The sequence below is a fragment of the Juglans microcarpa x Juglans regia genome, chromosome 1D (assembly GCF_004785595.1).
Source record: "Juglans microcarpa x Juglans regia isolate MS1-56 chromosome 1D, Jm3101_v1.0, whole genome shotgun sequence".
Classification (NCBI taxonomy): domain Eukaryota; kingdom Viridiplantae; phylum Streptophyta; class Magnoliopsida; order Fagales; family Juglandaceae; genus Juglans; species Juglans microcarpa x Juglans regia.
In genome coordinates, this window is record NC_054594.1 from 5,262,086 (window position 1) to 5,281,564 (window position 19,479).

At 36.0% G+C, this 19,479-nt stretch overlaps 1 pseudogene; it reads left to right on the forward strand.

Moving 5' to 3' along the window:
• The window catches only part of LOC121251074, a 45,263-nt pseudogene that overhangs the window by 24,100 nt on the left and 1,684 nt on the right, over positions 1 to 19,479 (forward strand).

Sequence of the window (19,479 nt, forward strand, 5' to 3'; positions counted from 1 at the left end):
AAACACACATCTCCAATGCCAATAATCTTAGCCAAGCCACTATTACCCATCTTTACTGTGCCAAAATCACAGGGTACATAGTTTGTAAGGAAATCCTTTTTAGATGTAGCATGAATTGAGGCACCACTATCAATCACCCAGCTAGTTTCATGAGAAGCAATGTATACAACATCATTATCATCATAAACAATGAAGAAGTCTCCAGTAATAGTGGCGGCAACTTGATCATCATTCTTTTCATCATCGTTCTTCTTCTCATTCCCTTTCTCCTTATATTCTCTCTTCAATTTTCTACAATATTTCTTGATATGCTTTTTCATGTCACATTGAAAGCACTCAATATTAGCAAACTTGTTTGACTTGCTTCTGTCTTTATCTATGTTCTTCAGACCTCTGCTTTTACTCCTCCCCATCTTTTCTGTAACCAAGACCCTTGAATACAAAGAAGAACCTTGTGATTTTTTTCTCATCTCTTCATTCAAAATACTGCTTTTAGCTAGATCCATATTGATTACACCATCTGGGGCTGAGTTAGATAATGACATTATGAATGTCTCCCAAGAGTCCGGCAATGTACCAAGCAAACACAAACCCTGTACCTCATCGTCGAACTTGATATCCATTCCAGCCAAGTGATTAATTATTCCTTGGAATGTGTTCAAGTGATTTGTCAACGGAGTTCCATCTTGGTATCTCAAAGACATCAAATGTTTGATTAGATGCATTTTATTATTTCCAGTCTTTCGAGAATATGACTATTCAAGTACTTGTCGATGTTGCAAAATCCATTCTTCATCAGATTTATTTTCAGGCTTCTTAGAAGTAAACACCAGTAGATGAAATTGCTTCACAAATAGAAGGTCTTCTATTTTTCCTTTCCAAGTGTGATAATTAGAACCATTCAAAGTAACCATTCTACTCAAATTAGCTTCCATTATTCAACACAAAGTATTGAACGTCTACAACCCTGCTCTAATACCATTTTGTTGAGAGAAATCTTAACAGCGACTTAGAATAATCAAATCAATTACCAAACAACGAAAATAATTCTCTCCCACTTTGTGTGAATCTATTAGGAAGTAATTTAATAGAGAATAATCTAAAACAAAATCATACACACACAAAGAGTCAAGAATTTTTTACGTGAAAAATCCTTCAATGCAAAGGGAAAAAATCAACGGACCTAGGCCAGTTAAACCTTCCACTATCAACAATAATGCGTACACAAATGTTCTCTCTAGATAATACCAGAGGCATACAACCAACAATAATCTCAAGAAAACACTTTCTTGGCAACCAAATAGTGCGATAGAAGAGATTTCACCAAGGAGATGTGTTACTGTTTACGATCTCAAACACCATAAATATTGCTCCAAATGCAATCTCTACCGTTGAGATTATAGAACCTTGAGTTCTGAACATGCCTGCAAAATTTTAGCTCAATCGGACCACAGATGACATGGTCAACGCGTCTGATTGAAACTGGACGAACTTCCCTGTTTTTGGTTCTCTTCCTCTCCCCAATCTCTCACACGTTTTTCTCCTTTTTTTCACTCTTTTTTCTGCTAATAGAAGCAACAACACTTAAATTTTAATAAACAATTAAACTGGGCCTAAACCCTCTCTCTATGTGGGCTTAATGGACCCACATGGGCCATCCTCCATATAGGAGGGAACCCACACAACAGATAGATCACAAAAATCAAAGAAAAAGTTGTATAATAATAACAGTTGAACTAAATATGTTTGAGCTATGCTAAATTAAATGTCGATCCACGACTTGAGTGATGAACATTTTGTATTCCTCGGATAGAAAGCCGAGAAAAACATGATTAAAATGGCCATCTGATTGAGTACTTGCCACATCTATAACATGAGAGAGTCACCCTCTAAGACTGATTTTGGGTCCCATTTTAGTTCGTGTACACATTTGATGACTAATAGCCAGACCCCAAAAAATTAAGTGTGATGAATCATACTCCATATATAAGCAGATATGTTTGCTGCTTTCCTATAGGCTTCTTAGCTTGAGTCGAACATGAGTCTTCGCTTGAAAGGTGAACAGTGAACTAACCAAAGCTAACTACTTCACTATTTTTCCGGACATGTGATGGGTTATGGGTCCAAGTAATTAATTATAGAATGTTATTGCCATCTTTTGATTTCTTGTAGTGGCCCGCAACTATGCCAAGAGAGAGATTGCATATATAGGTAAGGGAGTATGTCGAATTTTGTTTTTAAGGAAAGTAGTAACATTAATAAATACAGATGATCAGACCGATAAAATCTTTGTTGGTGTTCGAGAAGCCGTAGGAGTCTTGAATTAGCAAATACACTGAAATTATCCAAGTACCATGTATCGCAATGGAAATATCTACCAATTCACTCAATAAATTCGTTAGTTGTCAAATATGCAATTAATTTAATAATTCAGTAATAACGTTGAATAAATAAATTGCATTGCCAATTTTGGTTACGAAGGGAAACCCTTTGAAGAACTCCTCAAAAGTAAAACCCTAATAGGCTTAGATATTTTGATAAAGTATCTCCTCCAAACATAAGGTTCTCAACCCTTGGTATGTCCATTTTATTGTTCATCTTTTTCTACAATGAATAGACCAATGATTTTTTCTATAAGGACTTGAGGAACGAATCCGTGCAGGGTGTTTATCTTTTTTTCGCAATGAAGAAACACCGATTTTTTCTATATGCAAACAAATAAAAGAATGTGAAATGCATGTCCTAAACTAATGATATGCAAAGAATGAAATAATATGCAAGTGGTCCTATTAATTAATATGACACATCATCTCTTTTGACCATTCACTTTGCTTTAAATTTTGAGGCCATCTTTACATCATCGCAACTTTTTGTGGTCTTATCCTTGTTGCCAAGACAAAATTCGGACAATTCACATGCCTTGGCACTTATGGTGTTATTTGTTGGCTTAACTCTTGGACTTGCTTTCCAAGGCTCTTTACCTTCTTCTTTTTTTTCACCTCTATATATTTTTCCATTTTACTCAAATTAAAGTAATGTGGCCTTATATGGCAAGAAATACCACAATGATAGCAAATAGGTACAATCTTACCTCCAAACTTACTTCGATTTATTTGAGGTTGATTTTCGAAGAGGAGTTTTTGAGTGATTTGACTTTGACACAGCTTCATTTGGGACAACCACATCTTGACTTCCTTTAACAAAAACAATAGCTTGAGAAGTAGTGGCAACAAATGAGGAGGCTAGAGATTCTTTGCCTTGGGAAGTCATGTACCCCAAACTCATACGATCATAGCTGGACTTTTGAACGTCTAGCTCATGGTCAACATCAACAATACTGACCATACTTTTCATAAATTAAGAAATTTATAAAAAAAAAAAAAAAAAAAAAAAAAAAAAAAAAAAAAAAGAGTTAGGTCCAACATTTCCAAGAGTGACCCCTACCCAATTTTATTAAACAAATCCCTCATTTATGGTGGAGGAATACTATGTAACAAGAAAATCAAAGTCACTCGAACTTACAAAGAAAACTTCTCAAAAAACAAAAACCAAACCAAACAAAAAGTACAAAAAAACCAAAACCACTCTCAGCATCTAAGATTGCGACCATGAGCACCCTCGCAATGTAGGCAGGTCCGTGTACAACAAGTGTGAAATCATCGGAGTCCCCCTTGGATGGTAGAATTTTCCAATACATCCACTCTCAAACTTCTGTCGAAGAAGACGAGATAAAACCTCCTGCATCAAAATAAATAGATAAGGCGATTGAGGATCACCCTGCCGAAACCCTCTGTTTGACTTAAAAAATCATTTATAAGAGTCATTCATCATCACCAAATACCAAGGAGAGATAACACATGAACGAACCAGCTGACAAAAATTTTGAGAAAAACCTAGACCCTCGAGCACTTGAAATAAAAAATTTCAGTGTACTCGATCATATGTTTTCGCCATGTCAATCTTGACCATAACATTCCCTCCCCGGGTAATTATCAGAATTCAGAGCAATATTTTTTTACAGAGCCCGTTTGATCCCAACACTCTTTGATAGACTGTTTATACAAGTTTCGTGACAGCCAAAGCATCCTCTCCTTTCAATTTAAATATTTGCAGGATATCCAAATCAATGCTCAACGGTCAAAACAAGTTACCCAAATTCAGTGGACTTTTTCTTTTCGGATCTAGAGAGATAATCTTAATTAGTAGTACAGCCAACACTTGACGGTGGTTTGGTCGAAATGAATAATGGATCGGAGTCCTATTTTTAACGTATTTTACCAATCCTTTTCCCATAAATCCGCCACGTCACTACTGAGACTAATCAACATTCCACAGTGATAGCAATATAGCATATATATATCAACAAAATCCAATTATTTTTTTTTCTTAGATTCCACATGATTATCCAATTCGTGGGTCCATTTCCTTCAATATCGTGGCTGACACGTATTTATCAAAAAAAAAAAGGCAAAGAATTCTCTGAAGTGATCATGATGCCGTGACAGAAAATGGTCCCGCGTTGCTTACTACTAGATCAGATTAGGGTTGTAATGCAAGAATAGGTAAGTTTTGCATATTTGTTCTAAACAAAAAATAGCATTTGTCGTTAAAAAGTAAGGTTTTTTTTATAAGAATTTTAGATTTATTATTTTTTTAAGAAAATATAGATCTTCGCACCCTAAAACTTTACAAATAATTTTTACTATTAAAGATAAATGACGAGATTTCAAATTATTTTGTAATTCATGATATGAGAATTCAGAGCAATATTTTTACAGACCAATATTTTTTTCTCATGAGCCCTTTCATCCTTGCACTAGTACTCTTTAATTGACTTTTGTGTGTTTGTGTGTATGTTTTAGGACAAGAGAGCCAAAGCATCCTCTCACTACAAGAAAAACGAGTATTTGTGATAGATTATTTGTAACGATAATAGTTATTTAGAACGAAAATAGACTCTTTTTAATAAGAAATAGTCATTTTCACAAGAAATAATTGACAACAAATAAATAATTTTCTTATAGTATCTCTTTTCAATTTAAATATTTGTAGGAGAGTAATAATACTACTTATAAGTTTTAAGTAAATTTTTTCTAAGATCTTTATAAAAGAAAAATTACCTCACACTAAGAAAGAGATCTTTTTACATTTTTTTTTTCACGATGAAATTCACATTTTTTTTATAAAAAGCCTGTAAAAAACCTATATATTTATAATTTATACAAATGATTAGTACCCCAAATGAATGGATAATAGTCAAAACAAGCTACTAAAACTGGGAGATTTTTCCTTCTCGGATCTAAAGAGGATATCTTAGTACAACAGCCCACAATTGATGGCGGATTGTAAAAGACAAAAGATCATCAACTCGAAATGAATATTAATGTTCTCCTATTTTTAACGTATTATATAGTCGATCTTTTCCCATAAGTCCGCCACGTCATAGATATACTATCAACATTCCACAGTGATAGCTATATATATAATATACTAGTAAGAGTTCAACGTGCAATGTTTGCCCAATTAGAAGAATAGGCCAGGAAGTTCTTCCTAAAATTAAATATTCTTTGTAAAGGCAAATTATTGCTAAAAATAGACTAAGAAATATGAATATCACGAGCAATAGGTAATAGTATATGATTGACTGTATAATAGACAGAAACATCAATCTTAATATTGGAACGGATTTATTCAAATTCACCAAGCGGGTAAGGAATATGTGGATGTTTTAACTCGACAGATTATGTAGGATGGCAAAGTAAATATACAAAGTAGTTCAAACTTGTTCATAAAGTATGAAGTGGAAGAATACAAAGTTAAAACAGATTGAAAATTGATGCAAGTTTAGTGAATAAGCAACCATGACAATTTAAATTGCAGTCTTCGCAGCCAACAGTAGATACCATACCAATATTTCATTCATCAGTCATTAAAATAGAACACTTTGCAGTTTGGTGGGAGTCGATATTTAGTGTTCATGTTGTTGTTTCCTTCATAGGGTGATGGACAGGATATTAAGAAGTAATTTGGATTCAAATATGAGTTGAGATGGGTCGAGATGATTTGTGAATAGTAGAATAAAAGTTGAATAATTTATTATATTTTGTGTAGAAATTTGAAAAAGTTGTTTTAGGATTTAAAAAAGTTGAATTGTTTATTATATTTTGTGTGGAAAATTAGGAAAGTTGTAATGATGGGATGAGATAAATTGAGATGAGTTGAGGTGGGTTTTGAATGCAAACGAGGCCGTCTCTTATGGCGTTGCTGTCGAAGTTGATCTACTTCTCCGCCAAGGTGGATGATCCACTCCTTTTTGGAAGCTAGCTTGTTCTGCAATATTTTGGAGATCATATGGTAGATGGTCCTACAGGAAATGAATTTAGTGCATCAATATGGTTATTGTTGTTGTGCGTTAGGCCAAGAAAAATAGTGTGAGCGGAAGGTATAAACAGAAAAAAAATTGGTTAAGTAATTAACTTTGAATGAAATAAATTAACGAAATAGCTAGCCAAGGTGTTTTGCTATGTCAATATACATGATTCTCATGTTGGTAATGCTTTTATTTTTCTTAAGGAAAAATACATTTGGAAAGTAGGGACGACGAATTACACAAATATAAACCGGTTTAGAGACTGATGTAAGGTTTATAAAAGGAAATCTCCACATGATTGGACAGATGTATTTACGAATTGCTTCAAAAGAAATTGTAGTTCCACTATAGAAAAAATGTTAATAGAATTTTGATTAAGATCAGGAAAAAAAAAACAATAGAATAGCTAAATGTGGGATTTGTAGATTAAAGAGTTGGAACTTATAAATCATTCCAATGTTGGATTGATGAGAGAAAGCTAGGAGAAAATTATTGAATCAACACAGAAAAATATTTTTTTTTTGTACTAGGAATTATGACTGGTGGATTGTTATGCAAGTCCAATTGTATCATATATGATTAAATATACAGAAAAGAATAAATAATATTTGTGCAGAAAGGAGAAACTAAAACATATTTTATCTTCATCTTCGATCATTAAAAGGGCGTCAGAAATGTCTAAAACGGTGGGTTGCAAATATCAGACAGAGATCCATAGTTTGAATGTGATGCATAGATCGAATGCCATTTTATCGGTATAAAAATTTCTGATAATTTCAATAATTATGTGCATATCAGACATTAAATGATGGATTCATGTAGAAAGGAATATACAAAGTATTTCTTGTTGACTTTATAACGACAAATTATCATAGGTTCAATTTATGCTATCCTTGCATTGTGTGATTCTTTCAATACTTGAACACACAGCATTGCATACACAACCAAAGTTTTGAATTTCATACCGTACCGGCCGGTACAGCCAGTATTTACCGTACCAAAATAGTGACTAGTATAGGAGAGATATTTGTTTCGTACCAAGTTAAATACCGGCCGTACCGGTGTGTTTCGTTAATACCAACCGATTTCGACGTACCACCGAAATTAATTTTTTTGTAATTAATGTAAAAATTCTGACCTTTTTTATAATTTTCACTCCAATTCTCACATCTGGAGACTATTTTCTTAATTGTTTTTAATATTCTTTTCTCAAGGACTGAAAATCAAAGGATCTCTACTTCCCTTTTGGTGATGAAGATCATGAGTAATTATTTTTTTAAATAGTTGGATTGAGAACTTACAAATATTATTGAGTTTTATAAATATATGTTTTAACTTTTTAAGACTTGTATTGATATTATTTTAAAATATAATTTATAAATATATAATTAATTTATTATATATAGACTATCCCGAAACGATACTCGAAACGGTGTTGATACCAAAATATTTCATTCCAATACCTTAACCGAAACAACCATTGAAACGGTATTCAATACTTTGTAAACAACACTAAAACCATTCCTAATTTTTCCCCAATAAACAAAACAGCACTACATAGAGAAAAACACGATCATCACAACTAACAACACCACCATGGAGAAACGAACAAAACATAATACACTCGCACAAAAGAAAAGTAGAACGTACCAGGAAGTAGTTGGGAAGCCCAAAAATAGTGAAACTGGAGAGAATTAATCACAAGCAGTAAGAAAAAGTGCAAGGAATTGGCACAACAAGCTGACCTGACAGAAGCGGATCATTACAAACACGTTACATAGGAATTGCATTTCAGAACTCTGAAACAACAACATAAAATCAATCTAACAAATGAAACAACAACCTTCTATATTTACAAGTAAACAATCTAACACAAAAACACAAAAGCACACCCAAATAATACACGAAACATAAAAACTCCGTAACAATTATTTACTTGTTTGGATGGGTGCATAACCAAGTGCAGCGAAGGCAAGAACAAGAAAAATTCGTGCAACCTACTGCCTGAACAGGTCAGGTGGATTTTCAGCTTTGTTTAGCCAAACACGTCATTTTTTATGCTATGCGCACAACCCCATCATTTCCCCATTTAAATCCTTTTCAAATTCAGTTAAATCCTCAATCTTAGTATGAGAAACCCCTTCACAGTCAATTTGTAATTATGGGCCACCTCCTCAAGTTTTAAACTCAGGTGAACACCCAAACATGCAAATATCACAAACCAACTAACAGTATCCTAAAAGGGATTTCAAAAGCCAAACGATAACCAAACAAATCATCATATGAGAACTTAAAATAATGTCGAGAATTTAAGGAGATAGATTGTGATACCCCATATGATAAGGATAATGGTAGGTAGTAGATGTGATCTCACATTGTTTGGAAAAGAAAAGTTCTTACTTTTTATAAGGTTCCAATGTGACTCCAATTGTATCATTGACTAGTCTTTTTAGAGTATAGGCCATGTGGTTTGGGCCTTTCATTGGGGTATTACAATAAAACTGTGAGTGCTACCTATGTCAATAAGAATCAACATCTTTTGACTGTTAATCATACCTTCCACTCTCATTGTCTTTGGTGAAATGGATCCTGACATGGCATGTAAAGAAATGCCAAGCAATTCACCTGCTTCTCCTCCCTCTTCCTCAGGTTCTGTGGGTTGTATAATGGCTAATGCTCCCTCGGGTGCTTCCACTTCTTCTGTTTCTTCTTCCATCCCTTCCAACAAAAATATTATTGGCTTGCTGCACTTGTGTCTTGGCTGAAACCTATCATCACAATAATAATAAATGCCTTTTTCACACCTCTCTTGCATCTGTGCTGGTGAAATTCTCCTAATGGGTATGGTAAATTTTCTTGGTGGGTTTGTGGAATTGTAATTTGAGGGGTTAGGTTTAAAGTCTGATCTATTTGGTGGTGGGGGTAACCTCAACATTGGGGTTGGTGCAGTAAGTTTAGGGATTGGCTGAGGTGCATGTGGGGTGTATGTTTGGGTTCTTGTTACTACTCCCTGGCCTCTTCTACATACTTCTTCCTCCTGTAATTTCACCAACCTGAAGGCAGTTAAAAGGGTGGTGGATTTAAACATAGTTACTATAAGTCGTAGGTCATCCCTTAACCCACTGATGAATGTACTTATACGGAACTCCTCTGTTAGCCCACTGATTTTATTAGATCGGACCTCGAATTAAGTCTGATAGTCCTCGACAGTGGTTGTTTGTCTAAGCTTAGTGAATGCCCTAATTGAATCCTCATACGTAGAGGGCCCAAAACGCACCTTAAGTGCTGCCACAAACTCCTCCCAATTATTTATAGGCCCAGATTCCATTAACCAGAAGTACCAAGAAAGGACTTTGCCTTCCATGTGGAAAAAGGCTATTTGTAATTTCTAGTCATCTGGTGTATGAAAATATGAGAACTACTGTTGAGCCTTAAGGACCCACTCCATATGATCAGACCCATCAAGTTTGGGAAAGTCCATTCTAAGGGATATAGCATGAATCTCTCCTTGATTTTCAAACAATGGGTTCCCACTAAACTTAAAAGCATTATCTACTGAGTTTTCTCCCATGTTTTGGTTTCCAGGTGCTACTGCTAGTTGATCATAACTTGTTGCCAGATTATTGCAATATTGCCTCCAGCATTTGCTTCTGTCTCTCTTGTTCTTCTCTCAAATGCACTGACTCACCCTTCAACGTCATTACTGCCTCAGCCAATTGAGCATGACGGGTTCCCTCAGCCATGTCGTAAGAATGCGGCTCTGAGACCACTGTTAGGGCATGACATGTAACTATTATTTTATGCTAGTAATTGTATTAAGGCGAGGGGCCTCTCCTCCAATACTCAGATTATGGTTGAAACTGATGAATAATTCTCATTAATATTAAATTACAATAATTGGAAGGAGTTTGTGGCAACACTAAAGCTGCATTTTCGGCCCTCTAAGTATGACTAATTGCAAAAGGGCCGACAACCGAATTCACTTCACTCCCAAAAACTTCCACATGCGAAGATGATCTACCTCCTGTGCGATCATCAACCTCCACACGATTGCAAGAGGAGGCTTCTCCCTCCTCATCGGCCACCTCGAGAGAATGACTCCCTATGACCGAACGAGACGAAGAAGGTAGAGAGATCCAAGGAGGATTTTGCCCCTCACTAGGAGAGGATAACATAAGAATACTCTCAAGGAGAGGACCCATCTCGGCCACCATCCTGAACGCCTCCCCAATTGTAGCAGGGGGAACCGCTAGAGAACTACCCATCAAATTTCCCTTTGCAACCGGCACGGAGGCCACCTGTAACCCGAAAGGAGGTTGGTCCTCGGCCCAAACACCTTCCGGCTGGGTTTTCTTCTCGGTGACTGAAATATGAAGGTCCAAGGATTGCTTCTGAGGTGGAGCCTCCTTTGGCCGCTTAACCATCGGCCTGTCACTCAAAGGAAGGTGCCCCATGGGAGGCAGAAAGCCCTCCACACTCTCCTCAGAAAGGAGGATCTCAGAACAAATGTTGTCGGCATGCTGTTGCACCCATTCCCACACGGTCGCAAGATGCTTCGATTCATAAGTTGTGATTGTCGGATGCACAGCCTTATCTTCCGGAACTTGTCCCCAATCCGTTCGAACGGGAAATTCCCTACGGTTCACCTGGCCCAATGGAAATTCCCAACCGCGACCCGAGACAAAGAAGAACTTGGGAGACTAGTCTTTTATCTTGCGATATCGCCGCTCCAAAGTAACTAGGGCATGGAACGCCTTAAAGCTGCATACATTTCCCTTTAGGTGTAGCACCCTATGGGCAAGAAGGAACTCGTGGCCAGTAAGGTCTGTGTCATCCGAGTAAGATTTTGACAAAGCCCGCCGCAAGATAATGCAGCAACAAATCAACAGCCGCCAGATGTTCGAGTGCAATTGGGAAGGGGCCAAACCAAGGCCATCCAAAAGGTCATGAACGGGGCGAGCAAATGGCAATCTCGGGCCGCATACAAACATAGAAGGATATAAGGCCACCTTACTGGAGTGGCCCTTTGCGTCCACGACACCTTTATTAGGGCCACGGATTTCAAAGGAAACAGACTCTGGCACTCGATAGGTGTAGGCTAATGAGGCCAAGGTTGCCTTGTCAGTAGTCGAACGCCACCCACTACACAAGAACACCGACCTAACATCGGAAGGAGTACGGTGTTGGACAGATTTTCGGAAGACATCACTACCAGAACACAAAGTAACAGAAGGCTGGTCGGAGAAAAGGAATATCGAAGAGACGAGACTGACGTGAGAATCACAATGTAGAGAGAGCGAAGTCAGGTCCCACCCCCGCATTTTATGAAGAAAGGGTGATGGTTGGACTCCCACGAATCCTGACGATCAGTGTACCCAACACTTCGATTATGGGAAATGCGGTTCTCAAGACAATATCAGCACAGACAGCCCCCAGACACCCCTCGTCAATGAATGTGAAAAGACATGATACGCCCATCATGAAAGGTCGCCGTCAAGACCAACCAGTCCGCAGGAATTTCCCAAACAGCAAAAAACCTAAATAGAGTCCCCGGCCGTGGGAGGGAGGCACGATCAGTCATTATGAAAATCTCATCGCACTTGTAGGATGAGAATTAGCGGGGTAACTGTAGGAGGATTTTATTTCCCTAAAAGCCCAAGAGGCCCAACTAATCCCAACCTAGGGCAAAAGTCATCGATTCAACCCATTAGGAGACTCTCCTATGCATGGCCTGACCTGTTAGAGGAATGTCGCAACAAGCAATGGGACTCATCGGCCTGAGGTCCCTCGAATAGTGTCCAGCCGTCAAGTGCCCACTTGCCTGGTAGGCGATATATGCGTAAAGCCATCGGTCTATTGACGAAAGGGGCATGAACAGTCTAGGGGAAAGGCAGAGCGAGGGGAGAAAGTTGGAGAGCCACACCGCATCTATGGTTCCGCCACCCATATGGCACACCCCATTAATGGGGCTGTCACAGAGCAACGCCACATTAATGAGGCCGTTGCAGAGCCATATCACATTAATAAGGCCTTCGCAGAGCCATGTCACATTAATAAGGCCGTCATAGAGCCACGCCGCATATAAAGTTTCTAACAAAATTTACAATACGAGGAATACGACCTCCATGGAAACGAGCACGATCTACCCTTTTAGACTTGCAATATAAATAGCTGATCTCAGGTAAGAGGAAACTCTCTCTCAACTTTGGCATCAGAGGCTCCCGGCCCTAAGGCCACCCCCCTCACTGCCGCATTATTTACTTCCCTGTGCAGGGTCAATTGCTGAAAACCTAAGTTGTTAGAGCACGACCCAAAGGTGTGCGAAACACGACATTAACACCACCTATGGAATGGATAGTCATCACCTAACTCTCGAAGCATGTGAGAGGGACGTGATGGGAGTTGGGTCACCTGAACAAACATGCTCTCCCAGCAAACCTTCCACAAATCATCTACACTTTCTCTCATACTCATATTTGTTATAGTTTTAAATAATAATTTTAAAAATAATATAATTAGTTACGAAAATATAAAAAAAATTAAAAATATTATCATATCCACAAAAAAATAATTTAAATGTTTGTTTAAAATATTCACTAGAGTAATAGTTCAAAATATAAGAAAAAATATTGAGTAGTTAAGTTTGTAAATAGAAGTAAGAGAAAAAAATAATAAAGAAATAATAGAGGAATATTATTTTAATAGGATAGAGAGTATAAAGAATGAGATGTATGAGGTTTTTGAAAGATGAGTAAAATTTAGAAAAAAAAAAGTTAGGGAATGTACTTTTTAGCTAAATTATAGGGAATTTTATGGAGAATGGGATGTGAATGCTCTAAAGTGCTCTTCCAGAAATGCACCGTTTCATTTGATTAATTTTCACCTTGCCCACATTTTCTTTCTGTTCCGTCTAGACGCGTTGTTCCATTGATACGTTCCGTTTCATTTTTGAGCTGGCATGCTAGGATGATCAAGTTCGTCCATAAAGTATCCGCAAAATGTACTGAGCACAGAGTTTTTGAAAGAATGAACTTCTACGTAAAATCTTTGGAGTTAATAAATGTGAGAAGATATCACTTGCACAGGCTGGAAGTCGATGAGTGTTCAATTATAGTTTACAAAAGCAAGTTGTAATGCCCCGACCCCAAGGGTCCGGAGAGTTAACTCATGTTACCTAATAATCAACTCCAACAATACTAATATATTTCCAAATCCAAGAATATATACTTTCAAAACTCCAAAACAAACGTAAATACTTCAAATTAATAAACCACACATATTCACATACCATATCCTCAGTACAACAACCAAAATAAAATATTAACTTCTCTTCATGTTTCAATTAATAAACTAGAATAAAATGGAATTGACATAAGCCTCCATAAACCGTCTAAACATATTGAAATCAGCCTACTAAATAAATAAAATCCAACAGCAGCACTAACACCACAAGATACCCAATAACTATCCACAGCTAATCTTGTCCACAAACTCTGATACTGATCCTCAGCTGAACCTTCAATGTCATCTGAAAATATTATGAAGATTAAGGGGTGAGTTATCAACAACTCAACAAGCAGAAAGCATATACTAGCATGTAAACATGAGCATTTATGACGTTCGATATGCAGAACAAAACATTTTCTTTCAAAATGCAGAAACAACATATATACTTTCGAAATGCATAAACAAAACTTGGTACAAAACATCAGAGCGAAATTTTTAGAAAACTTTCTTATTCAAAAACCCTTTGGCATATCCAAACTGAAACATTATATTCATATCATCTCATAGCATCACATCGGGATAAATACCATGTTTAATCCCCGTGGTAGGGTTATAAACCACCATTATAACCGTGGCTGGGCCGTATACTATGTTTCACCCCCGTGGTAGGATTATAAACCATCATTATACATGTGGTTAGGCCGTATACCATGTTTCACCCTCGTGGTAGGGTTATAAACCACCATTATACCCGTGGCTGAGCCTTAATAGAAACAGAACGAAACATCATCGGAACCAAATCACATGCAGATACAAAATCAAAACTTCATACCAAGGTTTCAAATGACACATCATATCAAAACAAAATACTGAATAGCTTCATATCATTTCACATGTTTGAAATATACAGAATCAAAAGATCTTCATTTATTCATAGTAAAACTTTTAGATTTTCATATTCGCTCTTTTTGCATAGTTCAGAAACAAAATGCACAAAATTAGCTCATGTCTACACCAGTCATGATAGAAAATAGTTGCTCTTATATAGAATTTATGCATATGTAGAACAAACATCTGATGTTGTTTTCAGATTTCTTTTCAAAAGCAAACATGCATATTTTCAAAGTCAAACTCATTTTATTTCTTTTATGCAAAACTAGTATATGAACCCGCTTACCTGACTTCCTTGTATTATCTACGCTTTGAGTCGGCACTCTAGTAGAAACACCACCTAAACAAAACATATATCCAACATTTAATAAACCGATCCAGTAAGCTACTATTTATTGAGTAATAATTCAAAATAGCTCATTTTTAACTCAATAACTATCATAAAACTAAACCCGAACAGTCCCCTCCTCAAACCATTAGCCTTTAAACCCCATCACAGCCACTAAAATCTTCACGCAACAGCCAAATACAACTCATAAAGCTTACCTCTTACCAACATGCATTTAATCAAAGACAGTCAACCACAAAAACACCACTCCGCCTTTGATCACTGTTATTCCCCACCAGCCATGTAATTAAAATTCCACACTACCACCATATCAACTACACATTATCCACATTTCAAAATCCAACCATGTAATACCCAAGAATACTACCAAAATTTTCGGAAGAGACTTACTTAAAAGAGTCACAAAAGCTTCGCACCACCTCAAATCAAAGCAACCCACTAAAATCTAAGCCCAAAAGTCACAGAAATCTCTAGTGAAAGAGATAGTGGTCTGTGCAAAGGAGGATTGAGGGGTCTAAGTATGTGCACAACAAACCAAAACAGAGAGGGTGTGTGCGTGAAAAACAAACCAAGGAAAAACAGAGTAAAAGAGGGTTTGTGTGTGTGCAATAACGGAGGATAGAACAAAAATAAGAGTGAGATCAGTGACTGGGAGGGGATAGTTACCGACGATAGCACTCCCAATGAGAGGACTCGACGACGGCACTAAGATTTCGAGACCCACGAGGAAGCTGAACAGTGCCATTACTCAAAGAAAAATCACGAAACTATCTAAGAGGCAAAGAGAAACAGAGAACGAGAGAGAGAACAATGGCTCACCGTCGTGGAAACCAAGATTTCGAGGGTTCACGAAACACGCAGCGCTAACCAAGGATGAACCAAAAAATCTGTATAAGAGAGTCTGAGTAGTTCAAAATGCAGTGAGGGAGATTTTCAAGTCATAAACCTAGAATAAGCTCTAGGAACATGGGAAGAGGCACACGGGATGGAGAGGTTTTCGGGAAAACAAGACAGCTGGGAAAGGAAAGAAAAACCGTCAGGGAGGAAAGAAAACAAAGAGGGAAGAAGGAGACTCACCAAAACGACACCGTTTGTGTTGGAGTCTTCCGGGCTGGGCTTCATCTGGGCCTGGGCCTTGAGCCCAAGTGTTACACGAGTACTGATTGCAAACCCTTTAGGCTAATCAATAAAAGAACTTCAGAATCAGGTAGTGATCACTCACGGCTAAAGAGACAAGGCCAGAGAGATATAATGGTAGCACAGTGGCTTTCTAGAAGTTGGAAAGTTGATCTGTCTGTATTAATTTAAGAGAATTACCGATATGGGTATCTTTTAAAAAAATCTTTAGAGAAAGTTGGAGGAAGCTTATATATGCAAGACTGCATGCATTGACTTAAGGGGAATATATATTATGACAAAAAATAATTGGATTTTGTTAACATATAAATATATATATATATATATATATATATATCTTTATATTATATAAGGAAGATGTCCTGATCCTTGTCCTATACTGCGGTGGTGAGGAAGAAAATCACGAAGAAGAAATAAGACCACGAGCGGTTCTGTTTTTTAATGCTAGCCGACAACCAAACTGGCCCGGTTTGATACACAAAATTATATTTCTCATTTCATCTTATATTATATTATTATTATAATTTTTTCAAATTTTTATACAAAATATAATAAATAATTTAAATTTTTTAAAAATAATTCTAAATTTTTAAATAAATATAATATTAAAAAAATATTTTAATAATATTTTATTTTATTTTTAACAAAATATTTAATGATCTCAACTCATTATTATAATTTTTTTAAATTTAAATATAAAATATAATAAATAATTTAATTTTTTTAAATTTTAAAATTATAATAATATTAAAAAATAATATTTTAATAATATTTTATCATCTCAACTCAACTCAACTCAATTTAAAATTTAAACGCAATTTTATTCACGTCCAAAATATTTAATGCTAGCGGTATTTATTTCTTGAATTGAGGGGGGAGTAAAAAATTCAAAATCACATTATGTACAGGTAAAGAAGTAGCCCGAGGAAGACGCCATGTTAGCTACCTGTGCAAATTCATGCGCCGAAAGTAACTGTACAGTATTATTATTTAGATGGGTCTACGCCTACAACAAAACACACTTTTTTAGGAAGAAAATTTTCATTCCAAAAATATATTATTATTTGTTAGTTCCAAAAGATACTTTTTTGTCTTAAAAATTATTTTTTGTGAAGAAATTTGTCCATTTGAACCATCTGAACAGGTATTACAATACAGGATGAAATTATTTCGTCCCTCAATTCTGTTTCCAAACGTTCAGGTCGCATTCGAACATAGAAACAAGTTCGAATAGTTCCGGTATGAATTATTGATGCTATAAAAATTGTACAACAGGTCGAAAGAGGAGAAATAGTCATTCACAGTCCATTAGAGCGACTTGGCCTCTAGCGGTGTTGTTTGGAGCCCGCAGCAGTATTCCGATACGGTTGTATGGTGGCAATGCGTAGGTCTATGGCGGTGAATAGAAAACATAAGTGTCGAGAAAATAAAGAGATGAACACATGGATTTACGCGATTCGACATAATGCTTACGTCTACAGGTGTTTAAAAAGAAAAAATCTACTATAATATTTTTGTTTACAAGCTCTTATAGATTCTCATATCTCTCTATACAATGGTGATAATGAATATAATTTACTAGAGAGAAAGTCTTCGATGGAGCTCTCTATTCCTAGGTCAAAGGAGGAAAACTGAAGAAGAAGAAGAAGATGATCCCCCTAGCGTCGTCCGGACCCCTCCCCCAATTTATCTAATTGTTTTTCATGCGTGCACCCCTGAAGTGATAAAGTCAAGTTATCTTGCGTGTCTGACTGTGCCCCCTAACAGCCCTCAGGTACCCACATGATCTCCTGAGCCCCCTGACCCCTTGACAGCCTCATTCCTCCTGACCCTTCTAGTCCCCTCTTGTCATCTAGCTCCTAATCAGGTGGGATGGGCTTGGTCTTCGGGGCCTGGTGTAAAGTCCCCCCCGCCCCCAACACATGAATGTATCGTATAGCCTCCTATATCTCTTTATATAATGAAGGAAATATGGTTGAGGAGAGATTTAAGAAGATGCATTCATTCTTGGAGGGAGACCCTCATGATGGTTGGGAAGTCTTTCCTTGTAAAGTTGTTTGATCCCCATCATGAGGTGAGATTTTTCTTCACATTTATAAACTGACCACCAGTCTCTTCCATGATGTAGGACAACCCTAACAATCTTCGCCTCACACATTAGGCCTTGAGTCGGAGCAGCGACAACCTATGTTGGGCCTGAGATTGTTGGTAAACCTGCGCTCTGATATCAGTGTTGGGTGGTCTTAGACCTCTTACAACCTCAAAAGCGCAAGAAGTGAGGTTTTCTCTTACACTTATAAATTGACAATCAACCCCTTCCAAAAACGATGTGGGACAACCCTAACAATATATACATTAAGCTCTCGGGATATAAATTGGTGGGTTCTCCTTTTGTTTTTTTACGCCGGAAGTTGCCTTAATTAGTTAACGCAAGATAAATAGAGACCATCATATAATTGGTCGGTACTACACACATTAAAAAAAATCCCCGGAAATCTCAAACAATCCACAAAATTTAATTATTATTTATTCTTATACAAGCCGCAACATTAAAACTATCTAATCAACTTGCGTTTCGATTATGATCATTGCTTTTAGTGTATGACATGCACGTTTATTTTTGCATTTTTTTTTAAGTTACTTCATTGCATAATATATCATGAAACACTTGATTTCAAGTTATTTCATTATCCATGATGATGATAGCATAATCCTATCTACAATTCATGAAAATAAACTTCGGACAACTATTTCCAATATAATATGGGAGTAGGCGTAGATACGCCTATATGAAAAGATTTGGACAAAAAGCTTACCAAAAGGCCAACTCAAACTTGTCTACTGCTGCGTATTATATCTCTTAAACTAATAAAAAAATAATTTAGTCATAAAAGGTTATTTAAAAATATACTTACAAATTAATATAATTTAATACGATATATCAAATTATAAAATTAATATTATTATAAAATAGATCTAATAAATTATATAAAATCACATAAATTTATAAATTTACTTTTATATAATCTCTTTATATATATAACATTTTTCTAAACTAATACACTCAAAATTAAACTGTTCAAATCTGTTTAGGAAAGGCAGTTGAGTACAGCCTGTCTCTCTCTCTGAGCTCATCTCGTTGGTCACGATGATTGACTTGTTTGAAAAAAATTTTTATTCTAAAATTTTTATCCCATGTCGTATTATTTTATATTTTTAAATATTCTTCTTAAATATCATTTAAATATAAATATTTTTAAATTAATTATTTCAATTTTTTTAAACTAATTATTACAATTTTTTCAAATTTTTAATTTAAAAATAAAAAATAATTCAACTTTTTAAATCTTCAAATAATAATTATATTAAAAAATAATAATCTACCAAAATTTTAATTTTATAATATTTTTTATTCAATTTTTTCTCTTATTTTTTAAAATTCCATAAAAAATTAATAAAATATCTCACAACTATTTAGGTACTTATATCTCATCTCAATCCAAGC